Source organism: Topomyia yanbarensis, chromosome 1, assembly GCF_030247195.1.
Source record: "Topomyia yanbarensis strain Yona2022 chromosome 1, ASM3024719v1, whole genome shotgun sequence".
NCBI lineage: Eukaryota > Metazoa > Arthropoda > Insecta > Diptera > Culicidae > Topomyia > Topomyia yanbarensis.
In genome coordinates, this window is record NC_080670.1 from 61,861,970 (window position 1) to 61,885,251 (window position 23,282).

The 23,282-nt window shown below is 37.4% G+C and overlaps 1 protein-coding gene across 1 annotated transcript in view; it reads left to right on the plus strand.

Annotated features, from left to right (window-relative positions):
* The first annotated feature begins 1,052 nt into the window (after positions 1 to 1,052).
* The window catches only part of LOC131677765 (high-affinity choline transporter 1), a 95,109-nt gene continuing 72,879 nt past the window's right edge, over positions 1,053 to 23,282 (plus strand). The window contains exon 1 of the mRNA XM_058957791.1: positions 1,053 to 2,492. The gene's annotated coding sequence lies outside the window, so the exon portion shown is untranslated. The remainder of the gene's footprint in view (positions 2,493 to 23,282) is intronic.

A 23,282-nucleotide genomic window follows, 5' to 3' on the forward strand; every position in this document is an offset into this window, starting at 1 on the left:
ATAACAATTTTTACTGGCAATTTTCTGAATCGATTGGTGTTTGCATCATGAAAATCTATCAAGTATTAACAAAACGTATGCAACATTTTTGTCGGATTTTCTTACATTTTCGCAATGTTTTTATAATAATACAGATTTTTCAATAGTGTGCAGTTGAAACACCAATTTAAAGTTGCAATAAGTTTTTGAGTTGAACTTTTCTGAATCGATTGGTTTAAATGACGCAAACCCATCAACAATTAACCACGCTACAGTGGTTTAAAATTATGCCACATTTTCGTGACGGGGATAGAATGTAAAATTTTAGTTGTACGTCAAGTCCCAGCACAATATATGGAGGTAAGGCATTTTCTATGCTAAAAGAATTATATTTTGTTTGTCCTAATCAGTGTTAATGCTCTTCCTTTCTATCTAACAACGATTTTGCACAAAATATACAATTTTAGGAGGTTTGTGGAATTTTAGAAAAATGATTGCGCTTAAGGTGTCGGACTTGCTCCCAGTTCCCCTAATATGATCTCGAATCACAGCATGCTTGCAATTTGCGACGAATGAATTAATGAACGAGTAAAATTTGAAATTTAACCTAAAGATGTCGTTTTCACCTACTGTCCCCAAAGGGCGATTAATGCATTTCCATCATCATAGAAAGTCGAGATTGGTTAAGCGCCCACACATCTATAAAAAAGCTACAGAATAACACCAAAGTTACCGGGATTATCAGAACGTTTCATTGAATCTGCCCACTCGCGCGTTTTGCTCACGTTCCACCCACTACCCCAACAAACGTTTTAAAAACATCCCGCATATACACCCCCCGCTCCTGCTTCCCATTTGTTGGATGGTGGAAAATTCATTCGGCTGTGTTTACGTCTTTCGTCGCTCTATTTGAGTGATTTTTCACGACCGCTTTCCTGACGTCACGTCATTCTATCCTGATTCTAGCTTTCTGAGTGTTTCACGTTGCATGTATATGTGTGTGCGTGAGTGTATATTGAATTCGGTAAAAGCTTTTCCGATCAATACCTGGTGTAATCTCTCGCAATGCTCCTCTTAGCTGGTCACAGTCTAATTTTCACCACTGGAAAAGTCAGTCGTTATTTTAGTGTTCTAGCAGAGCTCTGGGGGTTTTTCTACCCCAAAAGTTCAGGCAGAACGTCAGAGTTGAGGGAGTTCAGTTGTGAATAGTTTCCGTTCCAATGAAAGTCGCGATTGATACCATTCATTTGTGGGGAATCAAATTTCGATTATAAAGATGAAAACGATGCAACAACGCGATTTTACTTCTGGTACTTGTCAGCCATTACAGTTTTACTGAGTTCGAGTGTGGAAAAATTTTCAGCCGCTTTACTAAAGGAGGAGCAAGGACAACGACGAAGGCAGGGAGAGAGCTTTTCGCTGTGTGAGCTATAGAAGGGGGTGAATTGCATCGAGGTCGCAACGAGGTCGTTCAAGGCGGACGCGGATAGTCAGTTCAGTTTCTCAACCCTGAAGAAAGTGGCTGATTTGAAGAATCATAAACGTTCTATTTCTATCCCTATTGAAGGGAAGTGGTTATATAACCTGATTTCGTGCTACGTAGTCTTCGGGGCGGTCTATCCACTGAGTGATATTTCGGAGAGTCGCGGAATTGAGTCCCTCGAAAACGGACGAAGCAAAATAGTGCGAGATTGATTGTGTTGGTTTGAATGTACCACCGAATTTTCATTCATGAGGGTGCTTCAGTGAAACGTATCTAAATTGAATGCCGATAGTCGCGAAGAACCAGCAGGAGGAGCATCAGTAGTGGTTGTGTATGGGTATATCTAAACCTCTTGGCAGTCACGGGAGCTTTTGAGAGAGCGAACCTCTATGTTACTAGGAGGATCATTGGATCGCTTCATGCTTTTAATCTGGCCACAGCAATTTGAGGCTGCATCGCGGTGAAGGCGCACATGTGCGGGCTACGTTTTAGAACAAGGAACTCTCCGTCTCAGAAGACATCCTTACGTTGGGGTGACAGCTGCTCTCACTGAACAGTTGGGTGCCACTACACGCGACTCATCACAATCCCACCACAGAGATCGCCCACATCTTCACCACTACTTTTCTTCACCATACAAAGCGGGGTCTAGTTTCAAGAAAAATTACAAACTTATACGTAATAGTTACCATATCAAAATAAAACAGTCCTTAACGTATTATAGTGAACAAAAGGTTGGCAAGTGTTGTTGAAAAAGTAACAAATATGTTTGCTATCCACATGTTCAGTGCTAGATTAAGGCGTACAGTTGTAAATGTAAAATATCTGTGATGTGTTTCAAAGTCTACAAGTCAATGTTCTAAGATTTCAAAGCAAGCATTATCAGAGTAAACGAGTCATTCACTAAGTTGTGCCCGAATTGGGAAAATTCTTCAATTATACAAACGTCTGGTCATACATCCATCATCCACGACGTGAACTGTCACGTGAACAGAAAGTGGAGAGGTCCTTGTGCACTGTCTTTTCAAAGGTGAGCTACTAGCACTTTAGGAAGTAATTGCCCAAAGTAGAGCTTGAACTACAAGCACGACCGTTTTGCTCTAGAAAAGATGAATGAGAATTTGCATTATTTGAGTTGTGCAACTTTCAATCTTTTTCTCTCGTTGCCTCTCTCTCTCTCTTGCTCTTTCTATATTTCACCTTTACTTTCTAATCGATCACGTGTAGTGGGCGATAAAATTATATTCGTGACTGAATATAAATACAAATCGCCGATTCATGTTTGTCCTGTATTCTTATTTAACATCGTGAATAGCACTGTGCAATACATAAAAAACCGAATTCATTGTTGAGTGTTGTTCCTGTAAGTACGTATCAAAACTAGTTTTGATCAGATATGATATTTTCGCCTCGTGCATATGTCATAATTGAACACTTATTCGTACACAGAAATCAGTTCGCAGTCAGGAAAACACAATGTTGCAGTATTACATTTCTTACAAAAGGAATCGAAACTGTGTTCATCCCATCTCTAGTTGGGTGCCTGTTTAGAATGTGTTCTGCAAACTAATTAATGATGCAACAGTGATATGTATAAGAAATGTTTCATCCTACTGCTAAGTGGTCGGTTTTTGATTTTTGTCTTTGCTGTTTCAACTAAAATTTGCTAATATAATTGCAAATCTAGCAATTATTCAGATAAATGAAGTTTACTGTGTTACAGGTCATTATATTTTCTGTGATATCCTGCAACGGCCAGCTTTGTTCAATGATATACTGCCCATGATCGCTTTTCATTTTTGGGTTTTACCCGAGGTTTTTCCCCAATCTTTTTTAAAATGTGTAATTTTTTTTTTCGATTTATTAACCCTCCGGCACACGCGCCAAATTTAACAACACGAACACTCGCATGTTGTACTTTGTACAACACAGATAGTCTTTAGAATACTTCGTGACCCGTATCATTTGGAGCACTACTTTCTTCTGTAAACTTGGGCAGTAAATAATGGCCTTTCGGATGGGCGAATTAACATGATGGAATTCTACCGCCAGGCGGCGCTAGTGAGCATTATTTTTTTTCGATCTACTATATCTAAAGTGTCTGATTTTTCAGCAGATATGTGTCTTCGGCAATGTTGTTCTTGTGATCAAAGCCTACGAGGTGGTATGCGAAATAGTTTGATATTCTGCTACTACGTGGTGCTAGTGGCCATATTATTTTTGGCCTACTGTATCTCAAATTCCTGATTTGTTAGCAGGACGGTATCTTCGATATAGTTGCAAAAGAGCGAAACACTGAATAGTTTGGAATTCTTCCACTAGGTAGCGCTAGTGAGCATGCATATTCATGATTTCTGAATCTCAAGATTGCGACTATTTAGAAGTATGATAGTATAATTCATGTCATAAGTGAGCTATACTATTTTCGAATCGCCGGATCGTCTACTCGCCGTAAACGATCCCGGAAGTTACCGCAGTGTACTTCCCAGGGAAACGTTTATCCGCCCTGCTTCGTTCTCCTTGACGATTAGCTGTAGAGGAGAGTTTGGCACGTTTGGCTTATTGTTTACAGCGAGAACGGTCGGTGATATGATTCCTTAATGTTTAGCCGGGGTAGCGAAAACACTCCTTAACGTTTAGCTTACCTTTCAATGGCGAATCGACACCGCTTTTACGTGTGCCCGAACCACGGGCCGGCACTCTTCGGCGGATTTGACTGATCGTCACACGCGCGCACTTTACTTCATTGGATTGGAAAAGGATTTGATGATTCGGGCGTTTGACAAAAACCATGGTTCGTCACTAACTGCTTGGCCGCCTTCCGCACTCGACGCACCGCACTGTTATCGCTGATGCGCAGCATTATCAGCACACATTTTCAGCAAAAGGAGAGCGGTGGCCTATCTAATCCCTATATTACAAAACCGTCAACAAACGCGAAACTATATAAAAATTTACAAACTAATCGTGGTACAGAACAGCGGCGAGCATAATTTACGTAAACAAATACATTCTACTGAGTGTATAGTCAAAAATAGGTATATTTCCACCCAGTGCTAAATTGTTACCCTGACGGGTTACAAATAGTCGCTCTCTTGTCCAAGCTAAAAGTTTTAGTTTAATGCACAGGTACATATGCCTAGAAATCGACGAGTGACAAAATCCCAAAATGAATGTCTTGTGATTCATTTAGAAATATTTATATTATTTTTTCTTCTAGTTTAAATAAAAGTATCTCAAAATTTTACCATAATCGGATGGAAACTGAATTTTTCACATGTCGTTGAAGCAGGTGATGTCGAGGATTTCTGTTCAATTCAATTCATTAGAATTGTTCGTACCTTCGTACTTCAAATGTCGATATCTCAAGAACTACATGGCCGATTAGAATTATTATGAGTTTTTTGGAAAGAAGAATGAAGATTCTAAACTATAAATGTGAGCTTTTTGTGCAACAATGGTTCACGATTGTTCTGTATCAAGGCAAAGCAATTTAGAAATTCTAAGTCACATCAGTAATTTATCCTTATATGTCTTCCAATTTTTGAGATGGTCTCCCATGGGTTACTTATCATCAATCTGACTCAAAATTTAGTGTAGTTTCAAGATGTAAAGGTTTCATCTTGCGCATTTTTGCGCCGAAGTTTTTATGTCTATGTTTTCGAAAATACCCATATGGATACGCGCTGTAGCTCATAAATCTTCTTACTAATTGGTCGCCTAAAGAACATAATATTACTGAAAAATTAGTGATTTTTATTAGTTTTGTCGATTATTTCTGCTATCCGATGTGATTGACTACTGTTATTAACGTGTATATTAACCTTTTAAAGTCTAACGCCTTCAAATGGGTTTATATAAAAATAGTTAAAAAAAAAGAATTATGGAATTTCAAAACTGAGAGCAGAAATGGATTCAGCGACCCAAATTTAGTTAAAAACCCGATTTTTACTCACATAAACCAATTTTTATAATTTTGTCACAACTATATGGTCGGTGTTAAGTCAGACCGGACCAAGTCGCAAAACATCAAAAAACGAGATAATGATGGCACTGGATAAAGAATATCGTCAGCTTCATTCGACTTTTGCCAGAGTTGAAATATGTCACAATATAAGAATTATGGCTAAAATTAATTTCCAATCATAATGTAAAGGATGCTGCGATTCAAACTTTAATCTCGTTTTTCTCGAAATCAATATTTTGTCGCTTAGTCCGGTCTGACTTCGTCGCTGTTGTGCTATCTTATGACAAGCGCCATTTAACACATTTCGAGAAAAACGATTTTTAAAGTTTGAGATTGAATATCTTGAAACTTATAAATGGTATATACAATCCAAAGAAGACAATTGATGTTTCTATCTACTCTGCATTAATCTCTCAAATATTACGAAGATCGGTTGACTATGTTGCGAGTTTCTACCAATGTTGCAAATATTCTTCGCCGAACTAGTTCATTCGTTCATCATCGATGCGATATTCGTCGTGTCATTCACCCATGCCTCGAATAACGCTGCGCCGTTCGTCACACGAAAGCACAGAATCATCGAAAATGAATAATACAAACAAACAAAAAATCCGAATCTGATGACTACTGTTCGCTGCTTGTTCGCATCGTTGTTTGTTGAATTTAGCCATTCGTGCAATGTTCATCTTCACGCATCGTTCGGATCGGCACACGAATGGCTTAGGTGATAATCGCCACTAGCCATTCTTCGCTAAGGATTCTTCGTTCTTCATTCCTCCTGCATCCTGTTCATTGATGGAAGGGTCAGAGCTTCATGACTGAAGTGGTGCAGAAATGCTTGCTATGTTCGGAATAGGATGACTTTTGCTATAAACAACAATTAGTATTACATAATGATTATTTGTTGATGTTTTTTTTATCAGATTTGAAACGGGAAGCTGCGTAAGCAAAGCAAAACAAATCAATTACATATGTAAATCTGCGGATGTCTCGCGGGCGAAAACCGAATCAACACAATTATAAATCTACATAGTAGACTATTGGTACTTCAAATAACTTTTTTTCTAATGATGAAATCAACACTGGGTGATAGTTTCCTTGAATCTACGTTTAATGATTTTCTTAGGACCATTTGGCACAAATAGCAACCGTAAGACGAAATACTCTTATATAATATAATTTCTATATCTATAGAAGTATAATCAAGCCACAAGTTTTTGACAAATCGATGCATTCCGATTTCAACCAAACTTAGCAAATATTAAACTTTTTGCCAAAACTGAACTGGTTAGTCTTATACCCTAGTATCAATTGAGGTTTTATCGTACTTTTATAGCCACTCATAACATTTAAATTGCACTTGTAGCGTGTTATAAAACTTCAATTGTTGCTTGTAAACATAAGTTTTTGTACCATGAAAGACTATTCTTTAGCTTAAATAGCAGCTAATATGGTTTTAATTTCAGCAAAATTTAGCATGTTTTCAATAAAGTTGTACAACAAAGCATTACAGAAAAAAATGCTGAATATGTATATCTTACTTGACATGACATCAAGAAATAAAATTTGGATATATTCTATTAAGGGGCTACACCACAGTAGAGCACGCCAAATATGTCATGAAAATGGACACAAAATTAATTAAAAAAGCTAAGCAATAAAAAAAAATCCTACGTACGTCGCTGGAGAAATCAATTTTGAATATACTGTCCAAGCGTTCAAAAATCATTTGTTCGAGTTACATTTGCGGCTTCGAGAAAAACACGGTTAAAGTTTTCAGTACACACGAGATATACATAAGAGGCATTGCGGTAGAATGGAAAATCTGAATATTTATGTATTGTTTGCGTCTTCCATGTTTTGGGACATGATTTTTAACATTCTAAAGCCATTTTTGACTAATAAATTGAAAATCGACTTTTTTTTATTCTACAGTGCTGTGACACTTTAAAACTGTTTTTAGATAAATTTAGTAATTATTATTTAACATAAATGTAATCTCTGGACATATTAAAAATATTTTAGAGCGCATGAGATGTTTAAGGACACCAACCACTAAACTATTTTCATTTGAAAGTTATAAGAACTTTGTCATCTTCGAATAAAGTGCCTGAAAGTGAAATTTGTTTTTTCCATAAAGAATATACGACTTTTTAGAAAAAAATGGCCTGAAAATGCCAAAACAATTTTTTTATATGTTGCAATATTCATTCAAAATCCTATATAAAAAGTGTTCATAATTTTTTCACGGAACAAACTAGAGTCTAGGGAATCAATATGTCAAGACATATCAATCCTCTAGGCCAGATTTTTAAAGGCAAAATTTTTCTTCGAAAACTTCAAAATTTCTTTTGTGGAGAATATGAGAAATGGACGTTAAAAATATCAATATTTTCCAATATCGCTCAAGTGTTCTACAAGTCATGACATACTATGAAGTTGAACGGAAATAAGCTTTGCTTGCCATAATCAGTGCTACTGGAATATTAAACAGAAATATTTTTAATGAAAAAGTGTTCATAACAGTTTCATAAATAAATTCAAAATGTCTAGCGTGAAAATGCGTTCCGCGATATGCTTTTTTTTAAATGACTTATTTTGATCAGAAATGTGTTGATTATCTTGAAGCTTGCGTTACTAAATTTGATCAAGTTGTTTATTTTAAGTGGGCGAAATTTAAATGTTAAATTGATTGGAACTTGGTACTTCTAGCATATTTCGAAAATGTACGAAAATTTAATTGCTCTGACGATAGAGTAGGGGAACATGGGGAGACTTGACTAAGTGTAAGATTCTACATTTGGCTATAACGTATTCTCTTTGGTTTTTATTTTTTTTTAAATATTTTTATGCTTGTTTCGATCCCTTAAGGTAATTATAAATGTTTGAAATGAAAAATACTTTCATCATAGAAAATATTCTGCTCGGGGCCGCCGTACACTAATTACGTAAGGCTTTTTTAGAACTATTCAACCTCGCCCTCCCCCCAGATGAGAGTTCGTATGATTTTGGTGAACTCCCTCTCCCCCTACATAAGATTTTATCTTACTTTGTGTAATTTTAAATCATATTGTTAATTCATTAAATTATTCGATAGCGAACACGATACTTATTGAATTATTAAAAGAGAACTCAGGACAAAATTTAACTACACACCAAAAAATTATAAATTTTATCATTGACGTAATTGCAAACATGACACAATTTAACAAACCGTAATTCACGAAATGACTAAATATTAAACATCACCGTGTTCCATTTAATTTTACATGAAACATATTTTCCATGCGCAATGACATAAAATTACACTTACTGTCATACAGAACAAACGCCATATGTGGAGTAAAATTACATGATTTACGAAATTCAATGTCATGTAAAATTAAAATCAAACGTAAAACTAAGTCATTTTTGATGCTCGTATATGTCAGGATCAGGAGACGTAAATTTATACGATTTTTTCTAAGTGTGTGTATAATCATCTGTAGAAATTTCATTTGCATCCTAATCTCGCCCAGTAGAAATTTCAGAATAAATTTTAAGAGATATTTAGAAACTCCGATTTGTTCCACATAATTTGCTTCGCTATATTCCACTTCCTTTGAATCTATTTTCTTGTGATGTAGAACTCAAAAGAATTTATAACCTCTTCTGGTGTGAATTTGTTCGGAGTTTCAACTATAACGCTTATCGTACGCATAGTTCCGACATAGCTATCTTCCAATTTTCTTGAAGTAAAATACAGTTCACACTCTGGAACTATACAGCCAACAAGTTCTTTGACAATCACATGACAGAAAATTTTTCATATACCTTGCGGGTTTGAAGCGAAAGTTTGAAAAGAAGGATGTTGGTCTAACAACACGAATGGTCTCAACACTTCTTAACTCGTAAAGCAGATTGTGACTCCAGTTCCCGATCAGAACAATGTACCACCAAGAGTCAAGAAATTTCTGTAACTGCTCCAAAACCATCGACAATTAAGCCGCCCCTTACGTTGGCAACAATAAATTCCATAACTAATTTAACAATCATATTTTGTCGCTGCAAAACACTTCGATTTGAGGTCTGCGTTTCCATGACCATGATGTACAGTATGTGCTCATTTTGATTGATATATAAAATGTTCATGGCACAAATAAGAAATAGTTTCTTTTCTTATGAGAAGAATATTTTTCTTATCGATTTCATTTTTCATGCATGTTTTATGATATTACTTAAGAAAGGACAAACCTTCCCTCCCCCATGTGAGAATTGGTAAGATATTTTGAAACACCCACTCCCCCCATATGTCCTTACGTAATTAGTGTATGACCCCTAATTAATAAATTTGCGTTAAATGATGTATTTTTTTTTATCAAACTGTGGTACCTACTGTTAATGTTAACCACGTCACAAAAAATCTCACCTTAAACATCAATCTAACTTTATAGCACTAGTTAACAAAGTTAGCAGTCATGGTTGAATTCGTGAGATGTGCACATGCAATGTAATCATTATAGCTAATCCCTAGAAGGGAATGCATTGAAAAATCGAAATTCAACAATTTTATATTTTTTGTTGGTATCTAAGGATCTCGACAATATGGAGTAAAATAATTACAGCACGTTTTTTATGCCAAGTCTTTCCCGATGGGGGAACAAGAAGTAATATTTGTATTGTCCATATTACACCCACAACACACTGTTCATTCTACAGCTAATTTATTTTTAAACAACCGTGCTGATTAAGCGAATTCGTCGTGATACTAGCAAAACATGCGCAATAGGTTAAATTATTGTGATATAACACCATGAGCAGATTAAAATCAAAACTTCATCCAAAAGAATTTTGTTTTGCTTATGCCGAGTTTTATCACCAAACATGGGTTCAATCTCCTTTGAATACTTGACACACAAGGCTTCTATTAAGATTGTACTATATTTAACAAATATTGCCTTGATTCGGCTGTTAATTTAACCCATAGTTTTGTACTGAAGAACCAGTAGCGCATTGGCTTGTTCCGAAAAGTACAACGCATCAGAATAAAAATATATTTCTTCGCGAGCCATCATTCTGCGAAGATAAAATTGAAGTCATCTTCGCCAATAGTTGTAAGCGATCATCGCTATGGTGAGGAATGGTTTGCTGATTCGTTTATTCGTCATTCGCTGCATAGCTTCCTCGTGCAGTTCATTCGGTCGTTCGATGAGTAGCAAGGCAAGAACGTATGGATAAGGCATTCGGGTAAACACGGATTGGCAGTCGGATTCATTCGTGGATGAATATCAACAGCAAGTTGAATATAACAGCGAAGAACGATGTTGGACGAATGCAGGTGATTCATATTCACCGTGCTTCGTCGCGATGAAGATTCTGAAGCAACATTGGTTTCTACTACGAATGTAAACAAAAGTCGCACTCACACTTGTCATAGGCGTGTATTGATGACAAAATTTGTATGACGAGTCATTATCGTGCATGGAAAATTTTCCTTAGAAAAAAATGATCAATTTTTATCTTTTATTCATATCTTTGCGTTCATATGGTCTATAAGCAATCGGTGAAATGCATTTTGAAGGAAATGAGTCAGGGAATCTAGATAAAATTATTATTTTTGATTACAATGTTGCCAAATATGCTTCATTTCCAGTTTAAAACAAAAACTGTGTTTTTCTGACAGCTCGTGTAATTTTCTTTTGAAAATGTTTATGCCATTGTATTTCTCAGACATTTTCACACATAAAAACATCTAAAACATCAATATAACTTGAGCAAATCCCTAGATACAGTGATTTGAAGCACAAAACTCACAATTTCTCATCACGTTTCTCGCTATATCTAAGTAACCAAGTAAAATTTCAAAATTCTGAAAGCGCCACTTTGTAGAGATTTTTCAAACAAATAATGTGGCATATCTAACTCAGTTTACCCCAAAATGGCGTTTGTCATAAGATAGCACAACAGCGACGACTTAACACCGACCATATATGAACAGGTACCACTGTGCTTCGTTACAAACTATTCCTTGGTGGCCTGCTACCCACATTATCATTACTCTATTCCGAGTTGCCAGTTGTTACAAAAATGTGGCATTTCGATGACCCCATAGCCAACAGTGCTGCTTGGCTGTCTAAGAAGATTGCGATTTTTACATTTCTGTAGTTTCGTTTCCTGCAGACCTCCGAGCAAGTGTATATTACATACACCTCTACCTGAAAAACTGAGGGCCACTTTCCCATTGATATCATTTCTTTAACTCTTAAAGGCGCAAAGCAATTTTTTTTCAAATTTTCTGAAAATTGTCTAACAGTTTTAATACGTTACTATGATAATTTTGAGATGGTTTTCGCAATGTTGTTTTAAAACAACATTGCGCATTTAAGGGTTAATACTTAATCCGTAGACTCCCGAGCCAGTCAGCTTTAGAATGATCAGTTTTTAGAATTTTTAAATTCTGTTTGGTTACTGAGTTATAGCGAAAAACGTGATGAAAAATTGTGAGTTTTTTGCTTCAAATCGCAATAGCTTGGGATTGGCTCAAGTTATATTAAAGTTTTAGAATTTTTGTCTGTTTAAAAATCGTTGACAAACACAATTGCATAAAATGTTCAAAATAAAAATATAAGTTTTGTGAAAAAATACAGTTTTTGTTTTAAACTGGTAATATTGCATATTTGGCAACACTGTAACCAAAAATAACTGATTTTTTTCCTAGATTATTAACTAATTTCCCTCAAAATGCATCTCACCGATAGTTTCTAGACTAAATTAAGCCGAAGATATAAATTAAAATTAACTCTCTACTGCCAAAATTTTTGCTTCGCTTAAAAAAATTTGAAGAGTATGTTTTTATGATAAGAAAATCGAGAAACATATTGCCGGTTTACGAAAGTTACGGGTTTTTCCGTTAAACCTCAAAACATGTAACCCGCCAAAAGGCGGGTTGGGCAGCAGGGACAAAAAAAAATTAACCTGTCTAGTTTGTGTACACACACACACCTATGGATGTCTGTGACCGCAGTATTCGATTTTCTGTATATTTTCCAGGTGATTCTATTGGATCGAGGCAGACGCCAAGTTCAACTTATATGGTGTTTGAAGCGACAGATATGGTCACTTTGCAATAGAAAGATAATGATCAGTCAGAAATATTAATCAACAATTGTTGGCTCGTTTAACCGGATTCTAAAATTCCCGCAATCAGTCTTAGTGGGTCCAGAAAAAACTTATGAAATTATCGATAAATAACGAATAAAAGAGCAGATCTTTTCATTTTTCTGCAAAACAACTTGGTCACCGTTTCAATGACGGCGCCGGTGGTTGAGTAGTAAGCGTGACCGCCACTCATTCCAGTTGGCATGGGTTTTATTCCAGCCGAGGTCGTTGAGATCTGAGACGTAAAATGATGAGGTCACGTCTTCCTTCGGAAGGGAAGTAAAGCCGTCGGTCCCCGGTCCATGAGTTGATGGATCGATATCTAGTCCAGATAGTGGAGTTACCTCTTTGGCGTCGGTAAAGAAGAAGTAGAATCCAACTTCTATACTTACTAACAAATATAGCCTCCTCCCGTGATACTTGTGGATTGCGCAGTAGTATATACGGCCTCTAGCAAAAGTAAGTATCGGACTAACCATTTCTTCCCTTTCCTTCCGCGATCTACGTTCGGGCCTGACCGGCGCCGGTGTTGATCAATAAACACTTTGGGATTACCAGGAGTTGCGCATTGAAAGATGTTTCACTACTCCCAAGCATTATCTACTTAATCCCTTTGCAACTTCAGCTAGTCCAGATCGATAGCGGAGTAGCAGCCAGGGGTGGTCGCACAAGCTCAAGTTCCAGCTCGAAATAACATGGTTCATGTTTCAATCTCTGGTTTTTAAGGGGTCCTCTAGAAAGTTTTCCGTTTTGAGAGATTTTTATTTAACCTGCTACTATCGTTCAGACTTGAGACATTAGTGCATAGGTGTTGTTAGCCAGCCCGCTCTGCAGATCTAAGACATTTCTTATATGCACTACGAGCTGACCTAGAAGGCCTGCAGTCGTTACGCTGACGCCGATTCCAAGCTCTTCTAATCCCCCCACTAAGGGGCTCCTCTATAGTGAAATTAGATGGAAGACATCTGCCTTAAGAGGGTTAAGAGAATTAGAGAGTTTGCGAAAACTACACGCAGAATGAACACAAGGCAATTCGGTTAGGTATTAGTCCACAAAACCATGCGGAAATACGGTGGGCGAGAACCGAGAAGCGAGTCAAAGTTGAACTAGAGATCCGTTGTGGTAGACATGTTCATAGAGCAAAGGCTGAAATTCGACAGAGAGAAGCGAAATATAGTACTCTAACTTTCCGTGTAAAAAATGTCATTTTCATTCTGCACCAGGCAGAGGTTGTTTCCATCGGTCCTGTCGACGATGTTGGGAATGTCGGAACGACGGCTATCGAAATCACCTGGCCATTTCGCTGAAAGTTGGACGCTGCACAGAGGAGTAACTGGGGTCGAATCCTGGCCAAAATTATTTATTGCTGCTATTGCTCTTATTATGTCTTAATATGAACCAAAAATAGACAATAATTAGTTTTTGGAAATATTTGGCGTCTATCCCCCTACCAGTACAGAGGTCAATTTTCTATATCCTTTCGAATACTAGTAATTTTGAGGTGATGATCAGGGGAAGGGACACCTGTGCACATATTCGTAGAGATACCTTTGCCAAACATAGTATTTGGCCCTACATATTGCATAAAACCAGCTAATACGTCTTCAAATTAGTTCAGAAGGTTGACATTCATTTACATTTTTATTTATACTCATGTTATGCTTAGGTACACTTCGGGCTAGAAATTGTACGAATATTGAATATGGCTCAAATGGCTCTCTGACAGACCTCACGGGATTTCTTTGTAAAGTCAGAACCGGTTTTCTGATCAGACCAACGAGTATAGTTAATAAATATTGAATAATTTCCCAATCATTTGCAAGTGATTTAGTTGAAATCCGTCGAAAATCGAGAAAACTGGAGCCAAATAAACACCTTAATTTTTAAGTACTTTGATGACGCAAATTGTATTTCGCCCAGCTGACCAACACCGCCTTTTGGCGGGATAAGTTCTTTAGCTCATAAGTGTAATTTCAAGCTAGTACATGACCAAATTTCAATTGTACACTGAGAAACAAAAATATGCATAGTTAGCATACTTTCTATTTCCGTCTCTTTTCTTCCTCAGTGTTTTTATGCATTTTCATGCATATACTTCTAGTAAGCATTGAATGAGTGGATAGACCGAATATGTCCAATGCATAAAATTTACAGCAGAAGAAACGAGAAAAGTATGCTATCGACACATAAATAAAATTCTGCATGTACGGTAAAGTTCTACTGTAATATAACTTTTATTATTTTGAAAACTTGAAGATGTGTGATAATTTTTCAATTGAATTATACTACCACACGCAAAATAGTTTTTTTTTCTTATTCCCCTCAAATTTTCAACTTTCATCTCAAATATCATTTTATATAATGATTTCAACAAGCAGATAATGTATTTGTATGATAGGTGGGAATGTTCTTTTTTTATAATTAATTAATTTATTTAGGCCCAAATGCGGTAGCTCGACGAGGCCGATTTTTTGTTTTTTTTACAATAAATAAAAAAAAAAGTTAAATTTTTGGTCTCGTTCAGGCGCAGCTTTCTGCTGCGTGTTGAGATCCTTTTTCTAGGGGGCGAAATATTGCCAGTGTTGTCCACTGCAAGTTGAGGTTCATTTCGTTTGTCTTTCGCGTTATCGTTCACGTCCATGTCCTCATCCGTACTACTTTCCTGCTGCTCGCAGTCGGATGTTCCAGTTTGTGATTTACTCTTAAGGGTCGTTTTAGTATGTTCGTTATCGGCATTCGTTTCGTTGTTGTTGTTGCTGGTTGTTGGTGCTTGATCCATAGATGTTGGTTTTGCAGCTGTTAGTGGTTTAGCGTAAGATGGTTGTGTGCTGATTTCAGTTGGATTTGAGTTTTCCTTAACAGTTTCTACGCAAGGTTTTCCGAGGTGCAGCTTCTTCGTGCAGAACTGGCACGTAGAAATTTGCCCTGGGTACGTGACTAGTGATGTTTGATGAATGAGAACATCGTCACTTCCTAACGCTGTGACGGTTATGTATGAGGGAATTGGCTTGGTCACACGCATTCTCACCACACGAACACCGTTAGGGATGCCCGGGAAAAAATTCCTCCAAGTCTCATGTGTAACGGAGTCTACTTCTCCGTATTTTTGCAAGCATTTTTTAATCGCGCCGTCAGGGGTACGCGTAGCCAAATCATGGACACGAACTTCTACAGCGCCGTTCTCGATGTATACGGGAATGCTATATTTAACATTGCCGCATTCGGCGGTGTGCTGCATGTTGTTTCGCGAGGCGAATGACTCAGTTTGGTTAATGTTGTTGAACGAAATCAGCACGCAATGTTTGATATGATGCATTTGTAGGGTTTTCACTTCAGCCAGATTGAGTTTCATCTGCACTTTTAATAACTGTTCCACTTCCCGAATGGCTGGTCTTACGGGGCATTTCGAAAAATCAACAGCAACACAGTTCGGCCGTATCTGGGTTGCTTTTTGCTGGGCACCGTCACTCATCACTAAATCGCACAGTAGGTATAGGCTATTGTTATATGGACTGCTTGTGTGATAGGCACCGATTGATTTTTTAGGTAGAATTGACTGTTTCACTTGCGCGGGACGATTTTTTGCTTCTGCTCAGGGCGAGATGTGAAGACAAACTGATGGGAATGTTTTGAAGAGGTTTTAGTGGGGTTAACAACACAAAACCGTGTATTGTCCGTGTCACAGCGATTCTGCTGAACCCCGTCAAAAGAAGGGGTTGGGCAGCATATGGTTAAAAAATACCCGTTAGTCGCAGCCATACACTTTCTTGAGCAAAATTACGCCCCTATATTCAGCTCAGCTATTTGAAATGTTTCCTATACTTTTAAAATTTTGTGGGGACCCTTTTTTGAAGAAAAACTAATGGAAAACACCATAACTTGTACTTTTTACAAAGTTTTAATGGCTCTGCCGCTCTTATAATCCAAAATTTGTACAAAATAACCTTCCAAACATCTCCATTTGGATATCCAGAAAAATGAAAAAAAAAAAAAATTGAAAAAAATCTAAGACAGTTCAAGAGCACTTCAACAGGCATGAATTTGAAATTTTACCTGAAATCGGCCCATTTCCCAAAAAGTTTGAATTCGCCATTAGTAGGGAGCGTTCTAGCAAATTCACTCCGAAGAAGAAAGTGTTAATACCCTAACCTTTCATTTAAGAAGCCATTTTGAGACAGCCTAGTACTAAGTTATTTTGAACTATCAGAGCATCATGCAATTCAGTTCGCTCCAACTGCCTCCAATGATGCCAATACCGACATCACTCCATTGCACCCGCTACCAGCCCAAATTACCATCGCCAACCGCCCCGCCAACACACATATTTCGCTGCCGCCAATTACCACTGCTATGACCATCAGCCCCACCGATACCCACACCAACGAGTCAAATCGAATGCACCACATGTCACTTGCAGCATATTCGTCGTCAGTCGGATTCACTGTTCCGTCTACATCAACATCAACATGTAACAACAACTATGCAGCTCATGTCTCGCTTGCAACATCAACGCAAACTAATGGCAGGCAAGCTATATCAGTAATTTCAAATGTACCATATACCGGCCCCAAACAGTTCATGATCCAACCCGCGCGTCCCCAAAAATTAACATATAACGAAACTGCTCTCCCCCAAAGAACCATTATTAAAAATCCCGCAATAGCCCAAAATAGTAATCAGAATTCCTCTCTCTTGGTAGCTCCCCCCGCACAGCAATTACCTAAAGCTGAGAAGTGGTTCTACATCACCAGATTTTTACCTAATGAATCAGAAGATAACATTTGTAACTATGTACACGCTAGAATTAACTGTGACAAAAAATCAATCTTGTGCCATAAGCTCGTGCGCCAGAATCTTGATTGGCCGCTTTCTTTTGTATCGTTCAAATTAAGTGTTCCTGCTGATTTCGAAGAAGTAATCACATCTCAAGATTTCTGGCCAAGCGGTGTGACAATTGCTCCTTTTTTAGAGCACAACTCCAAGCAATCAGCGCAACGCAGACTGAATCCGTCCCTTCCCCCACCCCCTCGTCTGAAAGCCATTCGCAACAGAAACACTCTTGTGCAATCACCACAATCTCCAGCAATTATAACACGGCTAATTCGTCAATCATGCCCCCGCTCCCCAATGTACCATCAGCCGGTGTCAGTTTCACACCAAGCACACCAATTCCAGACAACCCTAGTTTAGACATATACTACCAGAACACAGGCGGCCTAAATAGCTGTGTAAGTGCGTACTGTCTTGCTTGCTCTGACAGTACTTACGATCTGTATTTGTTCACCGAAACTTGGTTGAACAGTAGCACACTATCGAAGCAAATTTTTGGTAGCTCTTACACGGTGTACAGGCAGGATCGCAACGATCAGAATAGTTCCAAGGTGAGAGGAGGAGGTGTTTTGATAGCATGCCGCTCAAAATTCAAATCTCGTCTGGTGCCTCTCTCTAATGTCACCTGTAACGTCGAACAGCTCTGGGTCGCTCTTTCGCTCCAACATTACATGCTCTATGTCTGTGTTATTTATATTCCGCCTGATCGAGTGAATGATTTAGATATAATTGATCAGCATCTGAACTCTCTTTCCCTGATTACGAAACAAATAGCTTTGAATGACAGGATAATTATTGTTGGCGATTTTAACTTTCCAGGAATAAAATGGACCAGTAATTCGTCCAGTTACTTGTACCCTGATGCAAACTGCTCTTCACAAACTGTTTCTTCTCGGAGGCTTTTGGACGACTACAATACCGCTGGTGTGATTCAATTGAATAATTGTTACAACAGCAACAATCGCCTGCTTGATCTCTGCTTTGTCAGTCAGGAGTTCGCCGGTACTTGTGCAATCACCGCTGCACCTTCACCGCTTGTTAAAACTTGTCGCCATCACCCCCCTCTCCATATCACTATTCAGAATTGCTCACCTGTTATCTTCAATGAAGTCTGTGAATCTACTTACTACGATTATAAAAATGGAAATTTCGAAGCAATGAACAGGTTTCTGTTAGGGTTGGACTGGCACTCTCTTCTATCCAATGGGAATTGTAATTCTGCTGCCACGCTATGGACGCATATTGTATCTTATGCAATTGATCAGTTTATTCCTAAAAAGACACGCCGTGAACCCATGCATCCACCTTGGTCCAATCCAACTTTAAAACGATATAAATGCACCGGACAGCACTCAGAAAACTGTCGAAGCATCCCACCCTTCATCTGAGATCATATTATATACAGCTCAACAATCGTTACAAGCGACTGAACAAGACACTTCACTATGCTTACCAACGTCGCATTCAGAATAGTCTTAAAACAAATCCAAAATTGTTTTGGAACCACGTTAACGAGCAGAGGAAAGAATCCGGATTACCCGCTCAGATGTCACTTGACGATTCATATGCATCAACCTTGTCTGGAATATGCAGCTTATTCCGTGAACATTTCAGTAGTGTCTTTACCAAAGAAACTTTAACTAGCCATCAAATTTTAGCTGCAACCAGAAATATTCCTCCCCATTCTCCCATTGGGCCCCACCCCCTCATCACAACTGCCATTGTCAACACGGCATGTTCTGAATTGAAGTCATCGTCAAGCGCCGGACCCGATGGAATTCCATCTATAGTGCTAAAGAAATGCATAAGCAGTCTCCTCGTACCATTATCAATACTATTCAATACCTCTTTGCATTCGGGAATTTTCCCTGATTCATGGAAACATTCTTACATTTTTCCCGTGTTTAAAAAAGGGAACAAATGCCTTATATCAAACTATCGCGGGATAGCTGCCTTATGTGCAGTATCTAAGCTATTTGAAATTATTGTGCTCCAATTCATCACTCACAACTGCTCTAGATACATATCTGATACCCAGCATGGTTTTATGCCCAAACGGTCAACTTCAACAAACCTTGTTTGCTATACATCTTTCATCATCAAGTCCTTACAAGCACGACTTCAGGTTGATAGCATATATACCGATTTCTCTGCTGCTTTCGATAAGATAAATCACCAGATAGCAATGGCCAAGTTCGATAGGCTTGGGTTCAATGGTTCCTTTCTGGCTTGGATCCAGTCATATCTGACTGGTCGTGACATGACTGTGAAAATTGGAGACTGCTCAACCATGCCATTCGAAGTGACCTCTGGGGTCCCACAGGGAAGTCATCTTGGACCCTTCATATTTTACTCTATCTAAATGATTTAAACTTTTCATTGGAATGCTTTAAGTTGTCATTCGCCGACGACTTCAAACTATTTCATCTAATCAAAGATTCTGAAGATACCGATTTTCTGCAGACACAGTTGGATATTTTTTCAAATTGGTGCAGCGTAAATAGGATGGTATTGAATCCTTCAAAATGTTCCGTTATCTCTTTCTCCCGCAAACGCACGATAATTAAATATGACTACAAGATTTCGCAAACCATTCTTAAGCGAGAGTCATCCGTAAAAGACTTGGGGATTCTACTAGACTCTAAAATGAATTTTAAGGATCACATAGAATATACAATTTCCATGGCTTCTAAGTTACTGGGGTTTATTTTTCGTATTTCGAAGAACTTCGACGATATATACTGCTTAAAGGCACTTTACTGTGCTCTGGTTCGTTCAACGCTTGAATATGGTGCTGTTATTTGGGCACCATATTACCAAATCGATATCCAGCGCATAGAAGCTATTCAACGCAAATTTATTCGTTTCGCTCTTCGTCGACTTCCATGGAGAGATCCACTAAACCTCCCGAGTTACCAGGACCGCTGTCAACTTATTAATCTCGACCTGCTGTCCGTTCGACGAGATGTCTCTAAAGCTGTTTTTATTGCTGATCTGCTACAATCACGAATTGATTGCTCTAATCTCCTACAATATGTGGATTTCAATATTCAACCTCGTAGTCTTCGATTTCATCCCTTTTTAAGAATACCTTATGCCAGGCCAATTACGGGTATAATGAGCCATTTGCTAGTATGTGTCGTCTATTCAATCGTTGTTCTAATGTCTTTGATTTTCACTTGTCCCGAGATGTTGTAAAGCGATTGTTCCATAATACCCTGTCATATCGATAATAATCTCAGTGTTAGTTTGTAAGCGTAAATATTGTACTCGTAGTATTAGTTATAGTGAATCGTTTATATGTATCATATGGATGTTTGTAATCTGTTGGTACGAAAGATGAGGAGGTTTTATGCCTGCTGGAGAGCGAGATTGAAAGGATTTCAGCTCCAGCGGGCTTTTCCCTGCTCCCAAATAAAACAATAAAACAATAAAGCATGTTACAGATCCGATGCCAAAACATTTCGATTCCCACAGTAGAATATAAAGGGTTAAGTTGTCTAGAAACTTTAAGGTTACATGAACTTTCCTATGCTTTACCTATAGATTCATTTTTGTAATTTTTCTCCATCTAAGTACTATATTACCCATGATCGCATAATTGTCCCGTTTTCTTTGGGATTTCCTATCTTTATGGGACTGATATGCGATCATGGGCAGTATAGACGAATTAAATCGTATTCAGCGTTGGCAGCACCCTGTCAGATTTTAATGAAACTTTCTGTACATGAAGACTTTGTCACAAAAAGCCACTTTGTATACTTTGTTTTTCCAAGAAAGATCTAGACTGTCTTTTGAAAAGGGTCAAACTTTTTCACCAATTTTTTCAAATGGCTTTAGTCTAAAAATGACAAATCCTACAAAAAATATTGTAGGAGTGATTTTCACAAAATTAGTCAAATTTTTGAATAAAAATATGGAAAAAATTCTCATCGACTCCTACACTGAAAAAAATCGATTTTGAAAATTTAAAGTCGATTTACAAAAATCCTATCTTTGGTTTGGATGAAATTGTTTTCCAAGATAGGTAATTATGATCTCTACTTACCGTCAAAAATTCAAAAGTTAGGCACTTTCAAGGAAAAAGGGTTTTGAAAAAAAATTGTCCTTGTTCAAACTGATTTTTTCAGTCTATTTTATCGTGGTTTCCGATAAAAATAGACTGAAAAAATCAGTCATATTCATCTCAGAATCCAATAAAACTCAGTTTGTGCGAAGATATTGTCTAATTTAGCAACTAAGTATATTTTTATTAATCAAGAATCCCATTGAAAAGAGATTAATTTTGTGATATTTTTTTCAGTTTGTTTAACTGCCCAGTTATATAACTCTCGGGGAGTTGTTATGGTATTTCCATAGTCGCGAGCAAGACTGGCTCTTTTTGCCATTCGCTTGAGAGTGCCACTAATAGCTTCACATGGTCCTTTTCCACGAGATGCCATTCTGCGCTTAATTCTTACGTTGTCTGGAAACTATATAAGATTGCGAAGTTTTTTTTTATATTTGTATTGTGCTGCTGTCTCATCAGACATAAAATAAATTTTAGAAAAGTTTGTCAATTATTTCATAAAATCTTTCAGTAAAGTCTTCTAGTCTTCATTCAAGTTTATTATGAATGTATACCAAATTCGTTACTGATACTTTTTGCATGTATCAGGCAACCAACAGTTGGGGAATTGGATTATGAGATGATTATGATATTCATTGGTGTAGTTTTCGATAAAAATACATTGAAAAAAATTCAGTTTGGGCAAGGAAAAGTTTTTTTCAAATATTTTTTTTCTTTGAAAGTGTCCAACTAGAATTTTTGACAGTAGGTAGGGAACATAGTTATCTATCTTGGAACAAAATTTCATCCAAATCAAAGATGTTTTTTTGTAAATCGAGTTTAAATTTTTAAAATCGATTTTTTTTTCAGTGTAGGAGTCGATGAAGAATTTTTTCCAATATTTTTATTCAAAAATTTGACTAATTTTATGAAAATCACTCCTACTACAATTTTTCGTAGGATTTGTCATTTTAGACAACAGCCATTTGAATAAAAATTGGTAAAAAAAGGTTTGACCCTTTTCAAAATACAGTCTAGATCATTTTTGGAAAAGAGAAGTATGCAAAGTGGATTTTTGTGATTTTTGCATTTTTACAGGAAATGGAAAAAACTTTCGCATTTCCAAATTAACATTGTTTTTATTGTAAAAATACATTATTTTAGTATTGACCCATGTTGTCTAGAAAAAAACAAGATCATTACATGCACTACTTTTCAATTCAATTCATTTTCGTAATTCGGGGGGCTAATCCCGGGGATACCTAGAGTCCAAAAGGGGCTAACCCAAAATTCACACATCCCTTCGTTATCTTTCGTTTTAGAACTATGGTGTCTTTGGCAAAGTTGTTGTGTGACATCTAGTGCTTCATTTGATCATTTCACATTACATCGGAATTCAGTCGCTAGGGCAGCGCTGTTATCAACTTTTTAATAGAACGAGATAGAAAGATGTTGTCTACAGCAATATTGTATATCAGGTAATTATAAGCATATCTTCTGAAGACACCAACTTTGTAGGTCATAGGACCTGCAAAGTTTGCATCTTCAGAAGATATGATTAAAATGATAGCACCTATAACTTTCTCGTAAACACCACATTTCTGTCTAGCTTCATCAAAAAGTTTATAACAGAGCCGCCCTAGCGACTGAATTTTGAACTAGTGTGATTCAACCAAATAAAGCACCAAGTGCCATACAGCAACTCTTCCGAAGACACCATAACTCTATAACCAAAGATAATAATTGATTCAACGTTTTTTAACTTTCCAACCACAATGTACTGTTTTTCTCTTAAACCCCTATTGCTCGGTGAACTTTCAATGTAGAGACATGACACC